The sequence below is a fragment of the Mus musculus genome, chromosome 12, assembly GCF_000001635.26.
Source record: "Mus musculus strain C57BL/6J chromosome 12, GRCm38.p6 C57BL/6J".
NCBI classification, from domain to species: domain Eukaryota; kingdom Metazoa; phylum Chordata; class Mammalia; order Rodentia; family Muridae; genus Mus; species Mus musculus.
The window spans coordinates 116,908,664-116,928,996 of record NC_000078.6 but is presented as its reverse complement, the minus strand read 5'-3'; the positions used below and the strand labels follow the sequence as shown (position 1 = coordinate 116,928,996).

Genomic DNA, 20,333 nt, shown 5'->3' with positions numbered 1-20,333 from the left:
CAGATATAGACATGGTCTCCTAATGAGCTTCTGTGAAAAATCATTCTGGGACTTTGTTCTAGTGCCTTACGACTGATAAACAGAAGTCTATTGCATCAAACATACTGGGCTATACACAGGGGCCACGAACCAGAACCGTAGCTGTTACACTATTTGTAAACTGTCAAACAACTTAGAAAAGACAGCTACAGAGTTGCCTTCCACTGCCCATCTTGAGCTGCTAACCACCAGAAAATCACCAACTCCTCCTCTGACTCCTGGGTAAAGGGGCCCTGGGACTGGAACACCCAGCCTCTGTGTGTCCACAAGTTAGAACATGCTTTGGCTCCAATTGCGAGATGCTTCCTCACCTCTGTTCCACCTCAGAGAACATATCTACAAGTGTCAGAAGGAGCTAGAGCTCAGAAAGTTCACTTCCTTCTGCCTGTGTGTGACCCAGACCTCACAGCTGTGGCATCTCAGCTGACTGGTCCATACAGGCAAACCACACTTTTCAGTTGATTCTGAGAAGCTCCATGAAGAGATCAGCAATCCTCCCCCCAACTCCTGCCCCCACCCCAAAGCATCCCACTTGATATTCCCATTCCACAGTGATCCGTAGTTTAAGGGTTTTCAGTGAAAGGTATGCATCTGAATTCTTTGTGTGCTTGTATGTTCATGTGTGTGCATGTGCATATATGTCTGTGGGGTATATGTGTAATGTGTGGAGGTCAGATGATAACCTTGGGTGTTAGTTCTCAGATACTGTCCCCCCGTATAGTACAACTTAAAAAGTTACAGATTTTGCATTTAAAAGCAACCCAGAACTTACAAATCAAAGATTTCTTAAAGCATGGGGTCGGTCCACAACGTCCCATGGACTCTGGCAGTGTCTTAGTGTTCACCACACTTAGAATCAGGCTTCCTTCTCAGAGTGGATCAGCAGAGGGTTGTGGTGCCAAGTGCCAAGGAAAATTTGGCCCATGTTCCCACGTCTCAGTCATAGGGGGAGGCACGATTTAAAAAAATGCAGCTCTGTTCTGAGGAGGTCCTGGCTGATTATCTAACTTATTGGACCCTTATTAGGGAACCCCACAGGACAGGCAGGTAGATGCCAGCTCCGTAGCTAGTTCCTAGACAACCAGACAGAATGGTAACACTACTAACCATATTCTCACCTGCCCTGTGGTACCAGGTATATTTAGTATCTAAACCCATCCTCACTGTTCAAAACACTGCAGCTAGAGGTACTCACCAGCATGCTGTACTAGGATGGTTTCTATTCTCAGAGGCACTGTACATCTGATCCTACCCACACCCTACCTCTCCCCACAGCCTACCTGGAACACATGGGGTTGACAGGTGTCTCATCTGTCTAGAGGTCTATGGGAACAAATGACATTTCTTAAAGGAGATAAAGCCCTACTACACAGACACATGTGAATACTAGGAGCCTCAAGCAGCTACACACACACATTTCCTGCTCAGTGGATCAGCTAAATATTGGCAGTGAGGGTTAGAAGCAGATATAAAATATTGAACAAAAACTAAAATACTTAAAAGGATCTGCCTCGTGGAGGGCAGCTTTGTGTAGTAATTGACACGGGATCAGAAACCTGGCCCTGGGAAGGAGCAGGCCAGATCAGCCATGGGATTAGCTCACACAGCAGACGTTCAGGCCTGAGTGGGATTTGCCCCTCTCTTCAGGTCCCATTGTCTGGGTCTTATTTTTGTACTCTGTTCTCTTTGTGATGGAGGTAGCAGCTGTGACTGGCAGGTAATGGGAGGCTCAAGGATGCCGCATTTGAACAAGGCAGTTTTCTTTCAGTTCCATTTGCCAAGCTCCTCCACGCTGACCCATCTTGGCTGCAGATAGCAATTTAGATGGAAGCTAGGCTGCAGGGCAGGAGGAGGTCGGCAGGCTCTGTGTGTTTATTATTACTTAGATTTCATGGTTTCATGTGGTGTAAGTGTCTATTTAGGGAACAGTGCAGAATTGGTCTCCCTGCTACTGAGCTATTTCCCTAGACATAAATTTATAAGTAAAATGCCAGAGACAATGAAACCTGTGTGCCCATGAAATCTGTGAGATGACAGCCTACCCTGGTTGGCATGGTTCCTTTGAGAGGCTGGTATGCAATGTAAGATGACATCCAGATGTATCAGCTGACAGACAGGAGCTTAATTCCTTAGCTGGATACCAACAAAACTTGAGGTGAAGCCCGGCAGAACTAAGTCTGATAGACTTTGGATAGTCTGTCCAAAGGCTGTAGACTCTCCCATGACTCATTGCAGGTTAATATCATTTTATCATTATCTGGGTGATTTGCATGCATAAACCTAGGTGATTCCTCATTCCCACAATTCTTACAAAGTTAAACAGGTTTTTAGAGACAGAATCGGGTCTCTGTATCATGATCAAATGGGACTGGGACCTGTACCGTGGCTGGGACACCCACAGCCAGAGATCATAGAACCTTATTGCTGTACTTTTCAAATCTGCTCATGAAGAGTCTGCCAGAGACTTCAGGTCTTTCTGACCTATACCACAGATGGTAGACAGGGCACAGTGGTAGTTGGCACATGGGTATTATCCACTAGGCTTCCAAGGTGGCCCCTGTCCATCAGGTCAAAGATCCCTAATTAGTACTTGGGGAGCTCTAGATAGATCCAAGCTCCCAGGTCAAAGCTACACCCATGTACAATGGTGAAAGATGACCCACATGGCTGCCACTGTAGGATGCATGATTTCTCCCTTCTCATTGCCTTTCTCATCCGAAACTACCCATTCCATCCCAAAATTTTCTGCAGTAAATTGGTTGGGTACCACAGGTTTGGTGCTAGCTCAGCCTTCTGGGGTCAGTCGTTGAACCCAGCCTACTTTTCTGGTCTAACTTTCTCTGATCCCTCTCTTTGAAAACCTCTAGGACAGAATTCACTCTAATTCCCAATTGGAAACCTCCACCCTGTTGGCTTACAGGCCACACCTCCCAACATGGAGCATGAAGCCCACCTCTGCATGTGCAGTGCCCTCCGGGGATATAAATCCTCATCTGGACCCGATGGCCCTCTTAGCCAGGTGCTGCTTGCCCGTGGAGCCCTTAGCAACCTTGAGCTCAAAGCACAGTGGGAAAGAAAACCTACTTATTTACTGCTAAAGAGTCCAGGATCTCTGGGAAACCCACGACCACAGCTGTAACAACACAGATGTTTAACTCATAATGGGATTTTATTTAGACAAATGGATGGAAACGGTCCTGTGCTGAACTGAACAGATGCATCTAACTGTAATGTTGATGACTCAGCAGTGGCCTGAGCAGTAGTGATTGCTTACTCTTGGGATCATAGCACCCAAAGGGTGCTGTGGCCACTATACTCAGCCCTAAGAGAGAACACTATGTATTACCAGTAGAGGAAAAAACATTCATATTCAAAACTCCAGTTTCTACTGAAAATGCACCACTGTAGAAAAAAAGTGCTAAATGGAGCCATGGTTAGGTTACAGGTGACTTCAAAACCATACGGTTGGACATTCACAAGCCCCGTGGGATGATGTCATGATATCCAACCAAGCATGGGGTCTCTTGCTGTCATTACCTGAGCTGACATCACTATCAGAAACTGTCAAAACCAGCATGATTGGTAGAAAGAAAATGTCTGGGCTGACCTGAGAGTCTTGCTCACACACACCCCTCACCCCAAGACTTAGAATTGTGTTTGCATTGGCTCCACCTCCTCATGTCTTCCTTAGAGTCAGGGCCACTGGGGCAGGAGAACTGAGGGAAACTATGGCTGTTAGGCCCCAGAAATCTAGTGACTGACCTGGGACAGGATGTCTTGAGTTCCTACATGTCTAAGTGAGGAAACAAGGGACCTTGGAAGGTAAGACTAAGGCTTCTGCATGGGATTTGGATTCACAACGTGAAGTGAGGGTTTATGTGATTCTGAGACTGGACACATGGCCTGTAAATTGTTCTGGAGAGCTGACTGGGAATGAGACCAACCAGGAGGCTACTGCACATCAAAATATTATGTGTAGCCTATATGCACAAAAGAACCACTGAATGGATTTCTAAATGTCAGTCAAAACACCGGTGGAAATGGCACCCAATGACCAGAAGCTCAGCAATCATGCCAGGAGGTTTACTAGTCTGTAGCACTGATAATGGTCAGCCCTGATGAAAATTTCTGGTTATGAAGCAAAACAGAATGTGCCAGAGATTCAAGGTCAGCTTTCCCACATGCTTGGGTAGTTCTTTGTTCTTTATAGCATACTGGGGAGTGGGGAAAACTCTGACAAATGTGAATCATTAGCTACAAAAAAAGGACAAGATGGGTAAGGTGGCCTAGCCTAGAACCCCAGCAGTTGGAAGGATGAGGCAGGAGGATCTCAAGTTCCAGGTCAGTTTGGGCTACATAGTGAAGCCAGTCTGGGCAACGAAGAGAGACTCTTCGTTGAATAAAAGAATAAAAGAGAATAAAAATAGAAGGGCAGGGAATGTAGCTCTATGATATAGTGCTTGCCTGGCTCCAGGTTCAATCCCCAGTCCTGGGAGTGAGGGCAGGGATAGAGTTACCAGCTGTATAACACACTGTTTATTTCTGTTGTCCCTGGGCTCCTCCTCTTCATAGCATGTTCCTTGCTGTGGTTGTTACTCTTTCGTCTCCAGTGAAGACTTCTAAAGGACAGAGGCATTGAAGGTTCCCGTTTGCTATGGGAGCCATCCCGAGAACGCAGTAGGTGCTCACTAAGAACGGATTAGTGAAACTTCCCAGCTGACCTTTTCCCACGCCCAGAGCCACAATGATGAAGCATCTGTCGTCCTGCTGAGGAAGAGGGTACTTTTCTAGATATTTCTAGCTCATGTAACTGGAAAACAGCTTTTACAAATCACCTGCTAACTTGCAGACCGCTGTCCTTATTTAAAGTGAGGACTGTCAGTTTTCCCGTTTATAAATTCTACACTCCTCTGGAAAAAAAAATTAAATGCATGTATAAAGACTGAATCTCCCAGTACACCAGACAGCTGGCTGCTCACAGTCAGAGGCAGAAATGTGGAGGGATGAGGCCTGGTTCAGTTAAATAGCTCCTAGGTGAAGCTAGTATGCAATTGAAGAGACTTAATTAATTACGTGGTCAGAGAAGTGCCTTGGGTGGCAATGTCCTCTGCTGTGGGATCAGGAGAGAGGTCAGATGCCAGCAATACTTACATTCTGGTTGCCTGGCTTTAGAAAGTGACCAGCTTTCTCAAGGGCAGGGCTTACCATGGTTACCATTTCCCAAACCAAGCTGCACACGGGAGGAAGTACCCTGCAGGAAGCTGACATGGCTGAGAATAAGGTCTGTACAAACAGGCGCATTTCCAACAGGCGGTAGGTCTGCTTCAGTGTTGTTTGACATTCATAAGCCTGCTCATGAGCTTGTCCTTGGCCGGAGCACAGCAGCAAACAGCAAACATCTCTTCAGTCGCAGGCTTCTGAGAACTACTGCAGCGTCAGAGAGGACCCTCACAGCCACCGAGGCATATGAAACACACCCAAAGTCACACAGGTGGCTCAGAATCCCCACTCAGAAGGACCTGCCGAATCCCTCCTCTGTGCATATGACTTTAAAAGAGGATGAATGGCCAGGTCACAGGCCACCCACAGGGACAGAAACCTCATGCTTACTCGGTACATCACAGCATGCACATTTTCATAAAATTAATTAACCCTCAAAGCAACCCCATGAAGTGCTTATGATAAGAAAATTTGAAATAACTTCATTTGAATTCTATAATTTCACGTGCTAACCACTGAGGAAATGTCCGAAGCAGACTCTGGTTAAGGAGAAGGTGGTTGATTGGCACTGGAAACAGAAGGGCTGTATCTACGTACACATTTCATGAGGCAAGGGAAAAGCAACACAGAGGAGTAACAGGAGGGAACAGTGAGTGTCCTGCCCACCATCTACAGATGCTGACCCTCATCCCTGCTTGAAGTCTCTACACCTTACTGGAAACTTGTACAATCCAGGAATCACTATGGTATGTGTATCCTCATTTCAACTAAGCAGAAGATCTTAAAACTTAGTCTAAATCATTTGCACTTCCGAAAAGAACAGTCTTCAGGAGCTCACCTGACCATCACCCCCACTCCTACCATCAGCAGCAACACTGTAGCCATCACCATTACCTTCAACACCACTACTTCAACATTGCCATAAGCACCATTTTATCCTTAGCATCATAATCACTATCTTACCATTCATACCATTCTCATTGTTATCACCATCATGACCATACTCACCACCATCACCGTGGTTATTGTCTGTGTCATGAAATCACCATCAACAATAGCATCACCATCAATCACCACACTCTCACCATTATCCTCTTCATCACCATCATCACTGTCAGCATCACCAATCATCACCGCTACCACCAACAACCACTACCACACCGCCATCACCACTACAACCATCAACAACCACCACCACCATTATCATCATCGTCATCATCACAGCTGTGTTCACTTTGTTGAGCTGAGTTCCTGGGTGCCAACTTCACTCTATTTGACTATGTAGTTTTATTCTGATTTAATACCCATCACTAGATACTTCTGTGTGTCTCAGGGATCACACTTAAGCTTCTATGGATAAAGAGTGAATCGGAAATTCAACTATTCACATTCTACTCATTGAAAATATTAATAGTGACTGCCTACATGTGTCTAGCAGCTATTTTTCAATCGTCTAGCAGCTATTTTTCAATCATCATGAACTGTATCTGAGTCATCCTGGATTGGATGGAATCAGAAGTAGAAACTATCATGATTGTTTCATGGACATGGAAACTGACATTTTAAAAAGATGGCCAGACCTGTGAGCCAGAGCCTCTTTTCCCACCTCTTCCCTTCCCAGTCCTCCTACTAAGTCTTGCCCATCACTATATCTCTCCCCAGAAGATTGGCCTGAAGCACTGAACCAGCCTCTTGGCTATGCAGCTGTCCTCATTTTCCCAGCCACCTCAGCCTCAGCTCCTTGTGACATCTGAAGGGATGAGGACCTCTTTTCTCTCTCTACCTCCATTCATCTGCTCTCGCTAGTCTTCATGGGATTGTAGCTCCCCGCAGCACCTGCGCTGAAGGCTCAAGCCTGGACTTACTCGAGCCCTCATAGATCTTTAAGTCTAAATTCTTTGAGAGACAGAGCCCCACCTTCATGGTTGTCTACCACGCCAGCCAGATGGCCCTCAAAGGATGCCGTGAGGGGCACATGGTGGTTGATAATTGCTATGCTGGAGTTATCACCTTTAGGTCTTGGAAGAGCTCAAAGAGGAACAGGCTTATCTAGGAACACAACCTATTGCTAATGAGCCTCATTTTGTTAAGACAATCATGAAGAGTAACAGAAACGCATTTACTGAGATAGCATATTTCTGGAAAGATGCCTAAGCTAGAATACTTTCTAAGTGGACTGAAGAAGGGCCACTGTTTAAATACTGTGGCTAGAGCTACTCTGAAAAGAGAAGACACAGCTAGTGAATTTCGTGGGATTTTAATGTTTTAAAACAATGGTTCTTTAAATTAAAAAAAATAAAAAGAACAATATTAGAGTATAACAATACATAAAGAATAATACAGACATGGACAAAACCTTCAGCCTATTACACACCAAAAATACTTGTGGGAACTGTCTCCTTCAAGGTGCCTTTGGTCTGGTGTCCTCCAGCTTTATCATCATAAATAAAACAGCCTCAGCTTCAACTTTTCAATTTTAGTGTTTTACACGGCAAAAATCTCCATTGGAACCCTCTGCGAACTTCTCTGGTTACTGTTGGAGTCCCAGCCGTGTTCCAGGGAGGCTCGCAGACACTCCTCTGGAATCTTTTTCTTAAGCCCTCTGAGACTCATACCCTCTCAACTTGTCTGCAGTGGCTTCCAGAGTTCTGAGAACTGCACACCCTCCAAGGTACCGGGTCCTCACAGCCATCCCTTCTCTGTGGCAGTGTTTCAGGATCAGCAGGACCTGCTTTCTCTACAGAAGGGCCAGGTTCAGTTCAGGCCCAGGTCACTCCATCCCTTCTGCTAGCTCACCCTACCTGTTCCCCATCCAGGACTTGCTGAGTGCACTGGAAACTATGCCCTCACCCCACTCTGCACACACACACAAGCATGAGAATGCAAGTAGCCATCTGCAGTACCAGAGTCTCCAGCTCCATCATTTCGGTACCAGTTATGCGGGATCCTTGTCTTCACCACTGTCTCACTTGGAGTCCTTCACCTACCCACTGTTCTTCCAGATGCTCAGGTACAGGAAGCACGTGCCCAAGACCATGTGACTAACTCAACCCGGTATGAAGTGCCAGCACACTATAGGGGCTGGGGTGGCCTGGATGCTTGTGTCTCATTACCTTCTGACTAACGATAACAATGCCTGGCTTCCTGAGCATGCCAGAGAAACCAGAGGCTATCAATGCTACAGTGTGTGATGTGGGATTAAGGTGTGTGTGTGTGTGTGTGTGTGTGTGAATGCTGCCCTGCCTGGCCCCACAGAGCTCTGAGCTTGGCAGTTAATGCTCAAGGGTAAGACTTTGCTGGAGAAGTGTGGTTCCTTACTCTACCCATGTGAGAACCAGTATTAGAAAGACACAGTCTGCTCCCCAGCCGCCGCCCCATTCCGGTTAGGGTTAGACATGTACAGTGTATGGAGCCCCTTACTGTCTACGGTGTGAGGAGCACTGAGGACCTTTCTGTAGTAACTGCAAGTAAAAATTGCCGTCTGCTTCACGGATCTGAATTCCCATAGAACAGGATTTCCTCCATTGTGCCTTCCTGGCAGACACCTGCCCCTCCCTCTGGCATTCAATGACGCACGGCACTGATTATAAAGTGTCCCAGCTGGTAGCAAGTTCACTTCATCTTTCTTCGAGCACGCTTTTTATTCAGTTCACATAGGAATCCAATTAGCATATCATTGTGACTGATTAAATATGCCTCATGTAAATTTACACGTCAAAACACACACTGTACTTAAACAAGCAGGCCTGGCTGGCGCATCTGTAATGGCTCTGCAAGCTCATCTAGCACCCGCACAAAAGCCTGGATGGAAATGTACGGCAACTACCTGATGGCATTGGGCGTGGGAGGCAGGGGGCTCGTGCTTGAGGGATGGTGGATATAGACATTTGTCTCTCTTTGTCTCCGGCAAGAAGCTATTGACAAGGGAGGCCATCTGCGCAGGAGGCTGCCACGTCCAATTAGCTCATCAGGTGACGGAAATTTGGCCTCTGCTCCAGAAAGTCCCTGTGCACCCAAGTCGAGACTGTTTCAAAGCGATTGCATTATCTTAGACAGCAGGATTAAATTAATATGGCAAAGACTGCTACTGGAGGAAAATTTTTTTTTCAAAATGCGTGTTAATGTTTATTATGCATGGCATTATCAGGAGTGGTCTTCTTTGACACGCTATTTAATTCATCCTTCATTCAAACCTCTCTTTAGAAAAGAGCAAAAGACCCACCTATGAATATTGGATTGGGAAAGTTAAAGAAAAATAGAAAGCTTTAATTGGATTTCTTAGAAAGCAGTGACTGTGACTTTATGGATGACTTCATGGGATGTGAACGTCTACAGCCTCTGCAATGGCCTCCAGGGGAAGCAAAGGTTTCCTGCTCGTCATTACTCTGCCCTTGCATGTGCCCGCTTGCATGTGACAAGTGGCAGTCATTCGCCACCTTTCGAGCCCTCTGCTTTCTCTGAGGCCATGATGTGCTTGGCTATTTACATTAAGAATGACTCACAGGGTTTTGTGCACATTTTTGCCTGAAGAGACTTAGATCTGCATCTCAACTGGGCTCCATCCCTGTGTTATCTTCCTGGGGACAGAAGAAGACTCCACGCTACCTGGATCCCAAGCCAATCTCTCCAGTTCCTAGAAACTAGCCTACAGGCTACTGTGCACACCAACATCTCTTGGTGGGGGTTATCTTCTCCATCTCTAGTGGTGTCAGTATGAGTGGGTTACATTAACTCAGCTGTGATGGTTTTGAGTCTGGGAGACCTTCAGGTACCCATGAAGGATATTCAAAGGCAAACTTTGCACTACTGAATGCCAAGATGGGATTGAAAAGCAAAGGAAACTATACAAAACCCTTTCAACTAGAGTAGACAGGAACAAGAAACTGACAGGACATGGAGAGCCTGCAGCCGAGTCCAGGTGGGTTGCTGCAGCAGAGGCGCCTCTTGACATTCAGCAGAGAATAGAAAAGACAGGAACAGTGTATTTGATAGGTAGAAAAGACATTTAAGACCAACTTGAGCATCTCCTATCAAATGTGGGCCATCATGAGGAGGGACAGATATCATGCAAAGTGAAAAGACATCTTTTCCTGGTGTGTTTTATTGAAACACACTAAAGGGATTAAACTTGTTTAAAGCAGTAAAAGAAAAGCATTTAGCCATAATAGGCATGTTCCAGAGAGATGCATACAAATGTGCTTCCTTTCATTTAAATACTGTTCAAAACTACTGTGGGAGATTTAGGGGAGCCCTGTAGCTACTCGGTTCCTACAAAGAGGAATCCTTCTGAACACATTTGGATGGAAACTAATACTCAATTTCCCAGTCAATGTTCAGAGTACAGGTATAGTACATGGTGTAACAGGGCAGCTGCTTGCCTCCTTCCAGGATTGTGGCTGCACAGGTTCACCCAAGTCCAGAAGTGGTCTGAGGAGATGCTGGAAGGATGTCCTCCCACACAGCCTGGACATACTCTTCCTCCTTGTGTGAGTACACACAGACAGCTTGGGAGCCCAGGAGCCTGCTGTTCTTGCCTTTTATCCTTCTCTGGTTCCTCTTTCCAATCCCTCATCTCCTAGGCACCTTCTGACTCCCCACAAGCTGGCCCAAGGTGAGATTATGGCTTCCAGACTTATGCCTTTTTGCTCCACCCCAGTCAATCTCTGCTACAGTCATGTCAATGCTCAGAGTCCCGTTCTATACCACTTGCCCTCAGATTCCCTCACTTCTGGGGTGTAGTTGCTGCTTGTTGAGTTTTCATATTATTTCAGGCATAAGTGGATGTCCTTGTGCAAAAGAGCTGGCAATGGTAGAGATAACTCTTGTGTTCACATTCAGCAGAACTTCCATTAGATCTCTAAGCTCCACCCCACAGTTACCTGGCAACAGCCAGGTATGACTGACTCACTATAAAAGGGGTTGCTTGCCCCTTCCTTGCTCTCTTGCTCTTGCCTTTCTACTCCCCCCTCTCTCCCCATTCTCTTCCCCCCTCTCTCCACAGGCTAATGTCTGGCCTCTACTTCTCTACCCCCCCCCCTCTGTCTGTCTCTGTCTGTCTCTGTCTGTCTGTCTGTCTGTCTGTCTGTCTGTCTCTCTGCCTTTCTCTGCTTGTATTACCCTTTTAACTCCCTTCCCCATGCCCTGAATAAACTCTATTCTATACTATTCCGTTCTGTGTCTGGTCTCTCGGGGGGAAGGGATGCTTTAGCATGGGCCTGCAGAGGCACCCCCACACCTCACCACATCTCCATAGAACATATACCCCCTCTCTTTATCTTTTTATAAGCACATCAAGATCTATATGTGTGTTCGGTTCAAAGCTCCACATTCTGCGCATTACTGCCTGGTGCATTCGCCATGCATCACAGAGGTATGGTTTGAAATTCAGGAAAACCCGGCACCCTTGGCCCCTCTGGGAAGGCCTGGGAGAGTCATGCAATTTACCTCCTTACTCTAGCATCACCATAGATCTGACACTTAAAACAGTCAGGGAGATCACAAGACAACGGCCTCCCAACTCCACGACAGCAAGCTTCAGATCCATACTTGGTCTATGTGAGAGAAACAAAGCCGACCTCTAATTATCACCTGACAGCCAGTGTGGGTGACAGGTGTCAAGGCAATATCAAGGCACCTGCACCTCTGCAACTGGCTGAGAAAATGTAGGGCTCACACAGACAACCGAGAGCAACAATGTTCTTGTAAGGTAAACAGTGACAAGAGCTGCCTTTCCAAACGCACCGCAAAGACTCGTGAGTCACCAGTGTGAGAGGTCATGGGTCCCAGGGATCCTGCACTGAAAATTACAATCCTCAAGGTCTTCATAGAATCTACCTAAACTGCTGCTCAGCACTGTTAGCTTCTTCAGCTTCTGTGGCAGTGTCTAAATCACACACATACCCCTGTAGTACCAAAAAGGATCACTCCTTCCAAAGAGTGTTAAAGTAAATTCTAGCAGAGACTATCACACCATCCAGGAACAGAGGGTCACCTCTCCCCCATATTTCTTTCTATCTTATTTACATCGCTACATTGTAAATTCTCAGTACACAAGAATTTCCTTACTGAAGTCATGAAAAGGGATACTTTGTAATAAGTTATGTGTCCTGGTTAGAAAAGAAACAGTGACCTGACCTGGTAGGGCAAGTATCCCTGTGGCCAGAAGAGCTGGGGACACCTAATTGCTTCTGTAGCAACTTTTGTAGTATCTGCTCCTGGCTGCATGTCTTGCCAATGATACTGGATGGATGAGGAATGGGGTAGCAGGCCAGCACTTTGTAAGAAAAAAAAAAAAATGGAAGTGTGAGATAAAGGTACAGATCTCATATGGCCACATTCTAATTCCAGGGCCTGTTGGCATTCCTTCTAGGCTCCCCTCCACCCACAGTTACCTGGCAACAACTAGGTGTGCCTGACTCACTCTAAAAGGGACTATTTGCCCCTCTTTGCTTTCTTGTTCTCTTCTCTTGTCATCTTGAACTAGCTTCCTTACCCTCTTCCCTGTCTCTCCCCATTACCCCTCCTCCCTCTCTCTCCACATTATCATGGCCAGCCTCTATTCTCTCTCTCTCTCTCTCTCTCTCTCTCTCTCTCCCTCCCTCCCTCCCTCCCTCCCCCCTCCCTTCCTTTCTCTGTCTTTACTACCCTCTCAATTATCCTCCCCATGCCCTAAATAAACTCTATACTATACTGTCATATGGCTTGTACATCAGGGGGAAGGGATGCCTCAGCATGGGCCCTCAGAGGTACCCCCTTCCCCCACACCACACTGTACCTCCACCAAACATATCCCTGGCTTCTTTTCTTTTTATAAAAAACAACAGGGCCTGTGTCAACCATGATGATTTTCAGCTCACTTATTCCTCCCATTAGCATTCAAGATGACAAGCATCTTGTTCGGGGGGCCGCAGAGCATGGCTGTTCTAGCTTTGCTGCAATGTGGCCCACAGTCACCTGCTGCCTGTGGCTGAATTAAAAGGAAGAAAACAGAGCAACCATCATTGTTCATGAACCAAATGGTGTGCACTGTCACACCAGGACAGAGGCTAGGCATGTAGGTCCTCCCAGAGCTTTCTCTGACTCTTCTTCCTATAAGAACACCCACCACATTGGGTGAGGACTCTGTTCTCTGAGCTCAATCTAACTGGATGATACTTTCCAGTGTTTCCAGATGAGATCACGATCATAGGTCAGGGATGAGAATCCTGACATGGCTTCTTAGGGACATGTTTCACCCACAGGCAATACTGGCTGTTGTCATAGAACATTGTGTACATATTCCTTCCATGTTATATTTGATATTTTTTAATGTGTGAGAACCGATAAGATTTTCAAAGCAAAGAAGAGTAGGAAAGGGGGCTGGATCAACCTTGTTAAGAAAGGCTGACACAGGAGAGAAGACAGGCCTTTAGAAGCACTTTGCTTGAATAACATGTTTTGCGTGTTGTCGTTTTACTGAGCAGGCTTGCATGAAGGCTGAACTCCCAGCTCTGTGTTTATAACCTGCTTTTCTTTCTGAACACTCTATCAATCTGACATTTCCCTAAATCAAACCGACCTTCCACAATGTAGCATGAATCATAGTGGTCTCATCATGCTGACTAGAGAGCACTCTCTCCACTCTGGGACAGGATGACAGCTTCCCTGTCACTCACGGCTCCCCTTGGCGCAGCATGGCTGAGCTGGGTGGGCAGAGTTGGTCACAGTTGCCCATGGCATCACATCACAAATTAGAGGGAGGAAGCTGGCCCAGCCACTCCACTCAGAGGACATGTTGTCTGCCTATGCAATTACCCATGTGCTCAGTTGACCCAAGAACCACTTAAGCACAAGAGAAAATGGATGTGGATGTAAGGATGAAGCCAAGGTCATGCCCCCACATAGTTCACAGTGCCTAGCTCTGATTCCCACTGAGTACTCGCCAGGGATGAGCTGCTATGTGCCTCCCAGGGTGCCACACAGGACCCCTGCAGTGAGACCCTCTGCAGAGAAGGAACTGATACCACCTTCATCAAGTTCACTGGCATCTCTAGGAGAAGAACAACTGCCACCGTAGCTCAGGGCTGCAGTGTGATCAGAGGGCACAATGATGTCCAGAATTGCACCTGTCTTCTGTAAACTCAGGGGAAGCCCAGAGCCAGAGGTGGCAAGTGAGAGCTGACACACCTGGCCCACGTGCTATTGTGGTGGCAGTGGGTGTCTTCTTGGTTATAGCATTTGTATGTCAGAACATGTAGGGGGCAAACAGTCCTGGTGCACACAGATAAGCACTGGAGAGGCCAGGAGGAGTTAAACATGCAGCCTTTCTCTCCAAAGGGAGAAGATATTTGGCTGTTCTCCTGGAATGCTTGGGGAAATGTACTTTACAACCTGGTGGGCCTTTGCTACCTGTTGAGCCAGGCTCTGTAGTATCCTCCAGGATTGTGTGTTTGTTTATCTAAGATCGCTCTGCTCTAAACCTTGAACATTACTTCTAGGCCATAAAACCCATCCTTATGAGTGATGTCACCCATCCTTTACAACAGCCTAAGTGACTTCTTTGTTATCTTAGGGCCAGGCCAAACCTGACACCCACAGGCATTATGTTTACCTCAGTCATTCTCCCTACACCTTTATCTTGATCATTGTTTCGAAGTCAAGAGAACCCATCCTTATGGAAGAAGCTATATGCACTTTGTGAAGAGCTTCAATGTAAATATGTCTTAAGTTTTGTTTTACTCATGGGACTCAGTTAATTGTTATCAGAAAACTTTCTTTTTCCCTAAGACTGACTGTGCTGTGCTTAAATATTGCTACAATAAATGGACTGGTGTCAGAATCTTGAGGCTTTTGACCAGCACTGGTACCTAAGTCAGTCTGAGCCAAGTTTTACTTTTTTTCCTTCATGGTCTGTTTCCCTGGCATCCAGAAAGCCTGCACCTCTACTCCAAGAACATATCACTATAGATACACTTGACTTCTGAGTGCTTGGAGCTGAGTCTCAATGAGAGTCTGTTAACCTGTCATTACATCATAATACAAAGGTTTGTAAGCCTATCAGAGCATAAGCCAGCCAACCGTAGAGTGTTTCCATGCAGAAGTGACCAACTCCACTTTTCTTGACAAGCAGAAATGGTAGCTAATGACCCAATGTGAAAATGTGACAATCTGAGATGACAGATGCTCCCCGCTAGAAAAAGGACACATCCCACACTGTGACACACTCAGAGAAGGCAGAGCTAAGTATGAACAGTCATTGTTCCCATGGCTGAGAGCTTGAACAGGGATTGAATGAAGGCTTGGCCCCTGCTCAAATGTGGTAACCATGATGGAGCTACAAAGACAACCAGCCAAATGTGAAAGCTGCAGTGGTGGCTACAGGCACCAAACCTTTGGCTAGCAGAGGTTCTTAGTTGACCTTACACGAGGGAGGGCTATCACCCTACATATGGTGGGGAAAAATAAGTCTGGGAAAACCATACAACTTACTCAAATCTTTGTGTGCATAAGAGAATAGGATCCAATCTCTATCCTACCTGACTCCAGTCTGTGCTAAAGGCATATTTCCAATTCCTGTCTTTATACCCTGTGACCTTGTGTGTATGACCAGAAACATATCAGAAGAGAGTGCAGACAACCCTGGAAGGTAACCATGACATTAACAAAATGACTATTGTGCATGCTTGAATACACATCTATAGGAAACTTGGCCCATAGACATTCTCAGCTGGGCACATATGTGGCTTTGTTGGAAGAAAGTGTGTCACTGGGAGTGGGTTTTGAGGTTTCAAATGCTCATGATAGGCCTAGTCTCCCACTTTCTGCTTGTGGATCAGGTTATAGTTCTCAGCTACTTCTCCTACACCACACCTGCCTATTGCCATGCTCCCTGCCATGATGATAATGAACCAACTTTCTGAAACTGTAAGCAAGCACCAGTTAGTTTACTTTCACAAGAGTTGCCTTGGTCATGATTTCTCTTCATGGCAGAACAGTAGCCAATGGTCAGTATATCACTGTGGAAAGGCTGAGGCTCAGGCAATGTTCCACCTCCTACTAAAAATGGGTTTTGAGGTTTTCCCAGGAGTCTGTGTTCCATGCCATGATGCACACACACAACAAAGGGCTAAGTTGGGAAAAAAACAAGGAAACATAGGGAAAAAATTATAGACACTCACCAGCATACTCTCCTATGTGACAGGCTATGAAGTGAGTACACACTTGTGTGTAAGCCTACTGGCCATCAAGAACAAGAGGAAAGCTGATGAGGAAAGGCTTCCTCATTGTCACATTGTCATCTGCAGCTACCCACGATCCAAAATTTCAAAGAGCTTTCGACTGGCAAATGGGGGGATCGCATACATAGGTGCCCATGAGCTTCCTCCTGGTGTCCACCACTTCACAAAAGCCAGGAAACTCAGTACCAAAGAATCCTCCTGGAACGTGCACAGGAATCAGTGCAAAGCTTGGGTTATCTCCAGAATGAGAAGACTGGACAGAGATTTCCAAAGAGGTCATTGAGCCCTGACAGAGAAAAGCTGAGAGGTGGGGGTGTGTGCACAGGTGAACACATCTGATGGTGCTTGGAGATAGTGTGGCCTGGGGTTTGTAGGAGACTCAGAGTCAGATCAAGCTGCCTGCCTTTGGGGATTTGTTTTCGCAGAAAGTGGATGGTAAGTCAAATTACTAACCGGAGGCTCAGAACTATTTTACCCATTCAGTCTCAGGATAATAAAGTCAAACATCCATGAGGACCTTCAACAAATAACATAGTCTGGATTTAATTACAGATAAAAGAAATCTGACTTCTATTAAAATAAGAGCAATTGCATATAAAAATGGAAATCACCTCGTGCATGGGAAATGCCATTGTCTTGGTGTGCATTGTCTTAGAATAAGAAAACCAGGAGGCCTTTTGGCTCCTGAAAGCAAGGTTGAATGAGCTCTCACTGAAAGGATTCCTGGGAAAATAGCCTGCTGAAGCTTTCTAACCTTAAGTAGATGCAGACTTTTCCTCTGCTGCCTCTGTTTACGTATAAGTCCCATGCTACTCCAGTGGCATGAGAGCAGGAGAGCCGGCTCTGCCTCTTGCCTGCTGAGGCATTGGGCAAGCTAGCTGGGGCAGCACTGGACAGCTTGCCCAAGTAGTGTGGGTACAGGAGAGCTGGTGGGCTGACCAGCTCTGCTACCACCCTGGCCCAGACCCAGGGCTTTGAGGTGGCCCATCCAACATTTACCCCATCTATGAACTGCTAGAGCATGTGGAAGAGCCCGTCCTACAGATCCAAAGCTGCAAGTCTTCCATGACACAGGGCAACAAGATTAGATTAGACGTGGATATTCTCACCTCAGAATATCTGGATTAAGGATATGTCTTTCCACCTCAATGAAATAGATTGTCCTGCTTCAAATTAAGCCAAAATCTCTCCCTGATGTGCAGAGCCATATTTTGGGGTTTGGTCAGTTCTAGATGTAGTCAAGTAAACAACCAAGAATATATATCATAGTCTTATCTAATACAACTACTTCCCCCAAACAGCTTCATTCTCTATTTTACAAGAGGAAGGCACCTTGTCTGCCTCTTTTACTTAGCAGGTGCTGAGTTCTGTATTTGATCTGAGAGGTCTACCAGGTATTTTCCATGACTGGCCAGAAAGTAAATGTTTGGGCTTCATGGACCCTTTAGCCTGTAAATCTCAAAGCTCTATCAAGAGCACAGGCCATGATAAGATATACAGCAAGAGTATTGGGCCTGACTTCCTAAAGCAACAGCTGCTAGTAGAGCCCAAGAGCCACAGCTTGCTGTTCAGTTTTCTGGACAGGACATGATGAAGATATGGGCCACAAAAGCCGAGAGGTCAGGGAAACCCTCCTAACTGCATATCCGATTTCTTAAGGAGTTGGATTAGAGAAGAGCTGGAAAAAGAAGCAGCAGACAGAGAGGGAAGATAAGATCTGAGAGTTGTGAAGACCACGGGAAGGGTGGATGCAAGGATGCATGACTGTATTCATAAAGGGGCCACTGCGTGCCTTTGGGTAGAGGCAGCCATAGCAGAGCCCCTAGGCCAGCTACAGAGGCTGAACTTCATCTTCTTGTTTTTCATGACTTCAGAGTGAAGCAGAAGGCCTCTCTGCAGGAGACCTCTAGCAGCTGGGCTCTGCCTCCCCAGTGGGGCCTTATTCTGTAGGTCCAAGGACAGTCTACATGTATATATGTCATTAGTACTCAGAAGTAACCATGGAAGAGTGAACCCCAAAAGGAGGTAGATACATGTCCAGTGTCAAAGCTCAAATGTTAAGAGCATCATCAGTCAGTCAAATACAAACACTTTCTTCACTCTAACCAGAAATATCAAAGACTTCCTTTTTTTTTCTTTTTTTTATTGGATATTTTCTTCATTTACATTTCAAATGCTATCCCAAAAGTCCCCTATACCCTCCCCCCACCCTGCTCCCCTACCCAATCACTCCTACTTCTTGGCCCTGGCTTTCCCCTGTACTGGGGCATATAAAGTTTGCTAGACCAAGGGGCCACTCTTCCCAATGATGGCCAATTAGGTCATCTTCTGCTACATATGCAGCTAAAGACACGAGTTCTGGGGGTACTGATTAGTTATATTGTTGTTCCATCTATAAGGTTGCAGACCCCTTCCACTCTTGGGTACATTCTCTAGCTCCTACATTGGGGGCCCTGTGTTCCATCCTATAGATGACTGTGAGCATCCACTTCTGTATTTGCCAGGCATTGGCAAAGCCTCACAGGAGACAGCTATATCAGCGTCCTTTCAACAAAATCTTGCTGGCGTATGCAATAGTGTCTGTGTTTGGTGGCTGATTATGGGATGGACCCCTGGGTGGGGCAGTCTCTGGATGGTTCATCCTTTTGTCTTAGCTCTAAAATTTGTCTCTGCAACTCCTTCCATGGATATTTTATTCCCTATTCTAGGGAGGAATGAAATATCCACGAGTTGGTCTTCCTTCTTGATTTTCTTGTGTTTTGGAAGTTGTATCTTGGGTTTTCTAGGTTTCTGGGCTAATATCCACTTATCAGTGAGTGCATATCAAGTGACTTCTTTTGCAGCAGCCTGAACCAATCCTGAGCAGCAGTGGGAGGAGTCAAGAGCAGCAAAGATGGGAATCACTTGTGTGCCGTGTAAATGCTTTCTCTAAAGGCCATGACTGAAAACCTGCTGCCTTTGCAAGTGTAATGAGACAAGGTGTTGATAAAGTGAAAACTGTCTTCGGGTCTAAAAGGAATGATTGTACAGCCACTTTTAATCAAAGCCGGTGTGCAGCACAGATTAGAACCGTCCCTCTCTACTGCCCTTGGACAACATGATAATTCTGTATGATGGCACTGCCCTTGTCCATCTTCACAACCCAATTCTAGTGTCAACAGGCTCCACCCATGAGGGAAGTCCAGGGAAAGGTCTCACTTTGGTGTGTGATGCGACTGGCCCGAACACACATTGCCATTCTCTTAATCCCCTTTGCACCGAAGTTCCCCCTCCTGTGAGGGGAGAACAGGAATGTCTGGTCTCTCTATGGTGATTTGCATTCTCGGTCTCTAGATGTCCTGTGGGATGCCAGTCAAAGTTAGGCCACCAATGACAACCAACAGTTTCACCCAAGTCCTATAGAATTTAAATTGTGATGTCAGGTCGGCTCCTTCCTAAATCACTCAGTACTGAAACGAATAGGGGCACACAGTGGCCAAAACATGGACTGAGGCTTTGAATGGAGGTTCCAAATCCTATCTCCTCCCCAGCTTCACCTTAGCAGCCTTAGTGGCCATGAAACCACAGTGAGGACATCAAAGAGGGCTGAGAACAATGAGGCCAGTTTCCCTGTTCCTGGTCCATGAGATACATCTAGTTGCCATGGAGACCAGCATCTGCAGAACTCCCTAAAGAAGGCTTTTTACAGACACTGCTTCCCTCTGCTTGGAGACAGCCTGCTAGCTGGGCTGAGGGGGTGGGGAAGGGCTATAGAAAGGGACCCCAGCTGAGGGGGCTACAGGAATGGGACTCTGGCAGAGGGGTTTCAGGAAGGTAGCCCAGGCCGAGGGAGTGCAGTTAGGCTGAGGGAAGCTGCAC

The 20,333-nt window shown here is 46.3% G+C and overlaps 1 protein-coding gene across 2 annotated transcripts in view; it reads right to left on the bottom strand.

Moving 5' to 3' along the window:
- The window catches only part of Ptprn2 (protein tyrosine phosphatase, receptor type, N polypeptide 2), a 792,473-nt gene that overhangs the window by 349,171 nt on the left and 422,969 nt on the right, over window positions 1–20,333 (bottom strand). The window lies entirely within an intron of this gene.